The sequence below is a fragment of the Anarrhichthys ocellatus genome, unplaced genomic scaffold (genome assembly GCF_004355925.1).
Source record: "Anarrhichthys ocellatus isolate YVR2014 unplaced genomic scaffold, GSC_Weel_1.0 scaffold47, whole genome shotgun sequence".
Taxonomy (NCBI): domain Eukaryota; kingdom Metazoa; phylum Chordata; class Actinopteri; order Perciformes; family Anarhichadidae; genus Anarrhichthys; species Anarrhichthys ocellatus.
Genome location: NW_022280077.1, coordinates 586510 through 594123, shown reverse-complemented (window position 1 = coordinate 594123; position 7614 = coordinate 586510). Strand labels below are relative to the sequence as shown.

Genomic DNA, 7614 nt, shown 5'->3' with positions numbered 1-7614 from the left:
TCTAACCATCTTCTCTCATCTTCTGTACTTTAAAATGAGACTTCACATTTGGAAGACATTTGACATTAAGGTCATTTACTAAATCAACATCATACATACATAAATACATAATTACATAATCAAGAAAAAAATGTCTCTGAATACCCCAGATCCATCATATCTCAGATGTACACCTTGGCAGCATCAATTATTGATGGAGGAAATCAGGCATGAAGGTAGAGTTTTGAAAAATGAATTCACGTTTTGGAAAGTAAACTCCCTGAGGGACTGAAAACAACAAACTGACTCTCATTCTGATGTATTGGTATTATTTCAATCGTGTGCTCTGGCTTACAGTGGTTTTGTGCTGGCATACCTGCTATGAGCAGAGGTAATAGCATCATCGCTACAATTACTGGAAGGTCCTGACCTGCTGTCACGGCAACCGCTTGGCATCCGTTTGGAAACTGCTTGGCACCTGCAACCTGCAGATTTCATCAACCTGCAATTGGGCACTGGGCATGTATCAGTCAGCACACCCTGTGAAACATCTGCTTGTCTGTGTGTTTGTGTGTGTGTGTGTGTACCAGTAAGAGAGAATTATAGGGAAGACAAATGCCAGACAGAAAGGAAACAGATTGATGAGAGACAGAATCATTTTGTTATGCTGAGATGCAAAATTATTAGATGCTGTATTTGACAGTGATTAGCGTGAGAGTGAGTGTCTGGCTTTTCTGTATTGTGAAAGTACTGTCATCCATCATCCATTTAGTTTTTAGATTGTTTCCACCTCTTCTTCAGAATTACCAGTTCCTTTGTATTTGAATCCATGTTGCGACTCCACAGAGAAGGTTCACCGGGATGATAAGGAACACTGTTGATGTCAATTTGAAATGGCTATAACGGAGAATTATTGCCCCGCGCTACAGTTCCCCCTCGTTATGCAGAGCGTCTTAGTGTCTTTCAGCTCTTTGTTTTTGTTTTTTACTGTTTTGGTTCAGTCTCACCTCTCCAGCAACGTCCAGGCTAATGATGCTCTGTGTCTGCTGCATGAGCAAAAAAAGCAACTGTTTGCTAACATGTCCACTATTTCAACTTTATAAGGACATAATACGTCAATGTTGTCATTACAGTTTGCTGTGCTGCTCCCAGGTGGTTAAAGAAAACAACTAACACAAGTCTGAATGAAGGTTAAGAGTTCTTAATAGATAAACTGTAATGCCTCAACATGAACACCCCCATATATACAAGCTGTGGCTACATGTATTCGTGTGCAGCCTGAGTCCTAACGAGAATACACAATGTTTTTTTTTCATATTTTCAATTTGGAAAAAGGAATTAATTGTTTTTTTTTTATCTGATTGTATTTTAATGCAAAGTCTATTTCTGTCTGTGCGTGAAAGTGGGACATGATGGGAATTCAAGATATTGCTCTTTAAAACAAAGTCGGCCCATTTAAAAGAAAGAAATACTGATAGCTTTTATACGGAGCTGCTGCTGTGTGTTGTCAAAGAAGCTGCCGTGGAGAGCCATTTAGTAGACTGGACAATGCAGCAGCAGGGAAAAAGAGAAATGTGGGCGTGAGATGTGATGGGGTCCTCTGATCTCTCAGCAGTTTCTATGGCATCACTTATGCACCATTTATCTACTGAATATTAAGCAGGCAGCAGTGAGTGAGTGAGCGAGTGAGTGAGTGAGCGAGTGAGTGGGTGAGATTTTTTTTTTTAAAGAGAATGAAGAGGAGTATTTATGTCGTATCAGTTAGGCTCTATATTTTCTTCATGACGGATACCGGTCAGGTACCTACTCACACTCTGAAAGGAAAACACTGTGGAGGCTGATACGTCTGTGACGAGTTTCCTTCGCCCTGGGCAACTGTGGTTACGCAAGAAAGCCCTCTTCTTTCCCATCTAGTTCACGGACGCCGCAGATTCTGATGGGATTTGACAAAGAGAGGTGTCCTCATATTGGCACACAAACACACAGGTGCATCTGGAGTGCACTCGTCCTGTCGTTGAGCTTCTCATGCCTGTAATGTATTTTCATAGTCTGTTTCTAGCTTTCCTATTTTGTAACATCATTGCTGTTGTCTGATGGTCATTTACTTTTGCAGGATAATGTGTAAACCTGCTGATAATCCCTATAGTTGAGATGACATGCCATTTTAAAGGGATTCATTAACGTGTTCTTAAGTGAGGGACATCTGATGTGGATATTCTCTGCAAGCTTTTATTTTCCTTTTGTGTTGATACAATATCACAGTTTACTGGCTTTACTCTGTTCAAACTGTCTTCAAGTGACTTCCCTGGATCAACAGGTTATAATTAATACAACAAAGCAATATAATATATTTAACCAAAATGCTAGCAGAGAGTTAAAGGAAGCGACAGAATGCTTAAAAGTCAATAATGGGCATGTGTGTGTGCTGTTTTGGATGAATGAATTATGTATTTTATAGATCTTCTTCTTCCCACAAAAACTCTTCATGTATAGGAGCCGGTGACCAGAAAGTAAATAAGTTAATTCAATCAAGTACTGTCATCAATTTCAAATTTGAGATACTTGTACATCATTTTTAATCACCTTTTTATGCTACTTTATACTACCAAAGAAATATTCTGCTTTTTATTGCAATTTATTATTTTGAAAAATTGAGATTTTACATTTAAAACATAAAAGGAGCTAATACTTTTTGATTAATTGGGATAGATTAAAGTACCAAACAGAGAGTGAACTTGTTACAACTAGGCAGCTCGACTTACTAAAACAGTAAAATGCTACGCATACAATAATAGTTATATAATTGCATGACACTGCTACTTTCATGACTTTTCCTTATAAGTAAGTGAGTAATTTTAAAGTTTGGTAGTACAACCTCTACTAAAAAATCTCTATACCACTGGTGATTGCTCTAACATGATGGGGGATCACACTGAATTGTTGTGTATGTAGAAAAAAAAAGAAGGTACATCTGCCCACAGCTGTTTGAGAGCTCACAGCATTGGTAGAAAATCCCACAGAGAGAGTTTTCTTTCCAGAATCATTGTCCCCCTAGATAATCCACAGAACATGCTGTGGACAGTTTGTGTTACTTTACTAGCTACCCAAGAAATAGGCAGGAAAAGCGAGTTTGTTGTTGAGAGTTGCATACTTGTATTTGCGTACACTTCCTGTGAATGGGGTCAAAAGAGGGGAAATCAACATGTAGGGACACCTTACTCATTTACAAACAGAATTTAAAGAATATATACATCCAGGGGTGAAAAGATGCTGGATGGTTAATCAAGAAGATCTTTATAATTTACTGTTTGATAGGGGGGCCTTTGAGTCTGAACTAAGAACTGGGATTGAGGTTTTGAATTGGACTCTTTAGCCTCAAGGATAAAAGCTTTTCCAATATACTCAGCTTAGTTTGTGTTGGAGTGGCAACTCAAATGTTCTTTTACTGTAGGGTAATGTCTATCCAAAAATATGTTAAACCAGCCTCTAACAGAACACACACACACACACACACACACCTGAGGGAAACTGGGAGTACAATGTTCAGTGTTACTAAAGCAAATATCACTCAAGTATTCACTGTGTGTGTGTGTGTGTGTTTCTTTCAGACAGAAATTACATGAATTAGTAGGATATATTTTCTCCTCACCTCTGATTGCTCATCCTAAACAGCAAGCGGAGATGAATACGGGATGCAAGGGATTATGTGACATCGCTGGACTCAATTGATTGGATGCTGCAGCTGATCAGACAGATCTCTTCGTCGCAGCATTAATGCTGTTTTACACTGAAGTTGACACACGAACAACAGAACCAACTCAAGTTTAATGCTCCTAGGTTTTAGATTTGATGTTTTCTGATTCAACGATCAGATGAAAAAAATTGGATCTGTGTTGTGTTTGTCTTCATTCATTAGAAAGATGTTTTCTCATTGTTTATTTACCCTTTTAATCTGTATCATGAATAAGAGAGGAGAGTCAGATGTCTTTCAGAAATACCCACATCATCACTTCCAGTCACTCTGCGGATGAAAATCCCAGTGTGTCTTTCAGAATCTATGTAAGATATTTACATCATTTCTGCTTTCGCTAAAACATTTGGGCTGTGAATTTATTTCTTCAAGTTATAAGACAATGTCATCATAACCTGTATTAAACAATGAATTTAGAAACAGAATGTCAACAAACACAGATCACATTCTTTATTTAAGGATTCTGCCAGTAGAGATGTCCCATGTTAACTCAGTGTCTGAGCAGTTAAGAACTATGTTTGACTGATCTGTACACAGTCAAAATACAGAATATTGCAGGTTTGTACTCAATAAGCAGATGTTTGTCCGTTTATTTTAGGGGGGAACAGAAAGAAAGACTTAAAAAAACACTGCTTTGCTGGCAAAGGATAGTCTCATTTGGACAGTGCATATAAATGCAACAAACTCCAGATCAACAGCTTTAAAACCCGACTGACAGCTGATCCAGCTGTGCCACCGCCATCCGAAACGGCCGTCGCTTCAGGTGACGCTTCAGAAGATAGGACATCTCATTTCTCAAAAACAACAACAACGTGTTTCCTTGATTTCTGCCTCCTCGCGTGTTTTCTTTGCATACCGGCGCTGATGTGCAAGGTGAAGACGGAAGTGAGGGGGGACAATGGATGCCTTCATGGAATTGTAGCATGTAGCCAAATATGTGTATCCCCCTCACCTTAACCTGCACCTATAACTCCAACCAAGGGAGGCGCCACGAGCAAACAAATATTTTAAAGGAAACACTACTCATATTGAATGGGGGGCATACTTTGACAGGAGAGCTGCAGCAGGGTAACACGGGAAAGAATGACTACCGTTACTTGCAGTATGCAGGCTACAAGTCATCAGCAGATGTGTTGTTAGCCGTGTACGCGTGGGAGTCACATCAGCACCGTAACGGATGTGACGTTTGCAGGTAGGCTGAGTTTAAATCCAGTTTCATTTGGCGCAGCTGTGACCAGCTACCTAATTAGGTAATGCGCATAGCCTGTTGTCTGGTACACTTTGCCCCGGTGAATGTTTGTTTGGTAGCAAGTTCAATAAGCTACAGGGGGCAGGACGTGTGCTCATGTTTTAGAGATGAGGAATCTTTGGCAGGAAAGCTAATGTGGGTTAACAGCTGTTGTTGTCTGGCCATTAGTTGGTGTACCGTCTTCGTGTGTGACAGAACAATATCGCTGCTTTATGGAAAGACTTGATTGGCTGCGTGGAAACAATTCTACATCTGCGCAGAGAAAATACTCAAGTTTGGCTTTAAATCTGTGTGCAACTTCATGTTTGTAGAACAGGCTACTGTCTCACAGTATTCCTCTCCACCATATAAACCTACAAAAGCCACTCATAACATTATAATATGGGTTGAGATTCCCTTCAGTGTCTTTTTTCCCACATCACTCAGAGTAAATCTTAAATTCACCTCTCGTAAGATGAGTTTGTCAGTGTTATGACCTCAGCACCAAACCTGTCAATCTTTCAGAGTTTTGAATGTGTGCCACCTTGACTGAATTAAAAGTGAATTTTTGACCTGCATGAATATTTTTTTATCCCGCTGGTCCTCTCTTGTACTAAGCAGCAGCAGGTATATAGCATATGACTCCATCCCAATAGGCTACAATATATCTGAATTGCTTAAAGTAATGTGATTCCAGCAGGATAAAAAAAAAAAAGCATCACAACCGCTACAGTAAAATTGCTTCAACTGAAAGCTGTCGTTCCTGTGTGTTCTCGTGAGTCTGCACGAGAAGTCTATTGAGGCAGGTGCAGGATAACGCAGCTGAAAAGTGGTCACATTATGTCTTGTTTAAAGGATCCAGGCCGCTTTGATTAAAAAAACACAAACAACTTTAACTATACACAACTTAAAGATGCATTTGCTTGATTTCCATGTTGCCCGTGATGTCTATCACCTCTGTGTTTTGCTTTGTAACTACACACGTGTTCCTCTCAAAAGGATTGCGCCATTTAGGACCCCGCCCTGTCGTGCGCTGAGTCCATTGATTCGCACGGACGTTAAAAGTGAATTCGACTTTATTTCTTTCCATCAGCAGTATACGGGACTGAGTGTATCGTGGTTCATTTATAAGTATATGAAGTTGCACCCTCTCTCCTTTTCACCCCCCCTTTCTCTCTCTCATCTCCCCCCCCCCCCCCCCCCCCCCCCCCCCCCCCCCCGGTCCCTCTCCCATCAAGCGAGGACCCTCTCTCTGCTCAGCGTTGTAGCTTTGAGTTGACTTATAGGTGTCTGCCGGAATTTATTCCCCCCTCATCCATTTCACTGTTTGGATCGATGAAAATGACAGAGTGCAGGTGCTGCCGCGGCGCGTGTTTAGAGCCAGCAGGGGACGGCGTGTGTGCGGTGCACTAGGACCGGGGAGAGATCCTTTTTTTCCCCCACGTCGTGTGCATTGCAACTACACAGGGCTTGAGCCGTGGAGTAAACCCCCCCCCATCGGATCTGGCCATTATATCCATACATTTCTTGTCCGCCCCCGCCCCCCTCAACTCCACCCCCATCTCCAACGCGGCGCTGCTGAGTGGGGATCGCACCGACCAGTGCGTGTTGGGATGGTGAAGCACCCAGGAGAGGACCAGTAATTGAGCACGATTTGCGTAAAAGTCAGCTGTCAGGTTTCGTGTGTGGGGTTGCTCATTTGCCAGCTTCGCCCCCACACTCGTTCTTTGGTATACATTTGTATTGCTTGTTGTAGTAATTCATTTTTTCTTCTTCTTCGTTTCTAACCCGTCATCCGTTTTTATTTCAAGTGCGCAAAGTCTGCGTAGGAGAGCGCTTGGCGCACTTCTTCCCCAAAGGACAGAGACAAGATCTCCATTTATTCTGTTCTGGATTTAACACCGGACGATTGGCTGAATGGGTGACCTCGCCGAAACACAGACTATCACTGGCTTGTACCCATTTTATGGAAACGTCTTTTCTCCATTGACCCGGAGTTGTGATGTCCAAAGCCTTCCCCGCTGACTGACAACCAGCGTCGTACCATTTTGGAATCGAGTTGAAGGTAGGCCAGTTTTCCCCGTTGGCTCGCAGACATAACACGGTCTTTTTTTCTCCCTGAGTATTTCATAAAGTTTGCAGACCTCATTGTGTGTATACGGTTCTGCGATTATCGCGGCAATGAATTGACCGCCTGTGACTCTGGGTTTCTGTTGAACAGTTGCACCAGTTGGCAAGAAAGATCTCACGCGGTGCTGAAGATGTGATGATATTCACCGCCTTAAGAAAAGAAAAAGCCCTTTGAACCGGTCAGACGCTGTGAGGTGGAGAAGTTCAGCATCTGCCGCTGTTGCAGCAACGAGATGAAGTCGAATATAGATTATTACAGGCTACAACATTCAGGAAAAGCAATAGGTAAATAATTAAACTCATGGTATGTGTCGCAGTGGGCAGAGAGGGAATCTCAGTGCCTCTCTCTCGCTCTTTTTCTTTTGGACGGAGAGCCCCTATTTTGTATATTTGGCTCACGATATTGCTCATGTTTGCTCATGAGCTCAGTCTTGGAGATGCCGGAGAAGCCCTCTGCAGTGCAGTCTCTCTCCCTCTCCCTCTCTCTCTCTCTCTCTCTCTCTCTCTCTCTCTCTCTCTCTCTCTC

The 7614-nt window shown here is 42.0% G+C and overlaps 1 protein-coding gene across 2 annotated transcripts in view; it reads left to right on the top strand.

Moving 5' to 3' along the window:
* Window positions 1-6250: 6250 nt before the first annotated feature.
* The window catches only part of il1rapl1a (interleukin 1 receptor accessory protein-like 1a), a 150697-nt gene continuing 149333 nt past the window's right edge, over window positions 6251-7614 (top strand). Inside the window, exon 1 of one of the 2 annotated variants that reach the window (XM_031869395.1) lies at window positions 6251-7023. The gene's annotated coding sequence lies outside the window, so the exon portion shown is untranslated. The remainder of the gene's footprint in view (window positions 7024-7614) is intronic. The other variant, XM_031869396.1, reaches the window with a different exon arrangement.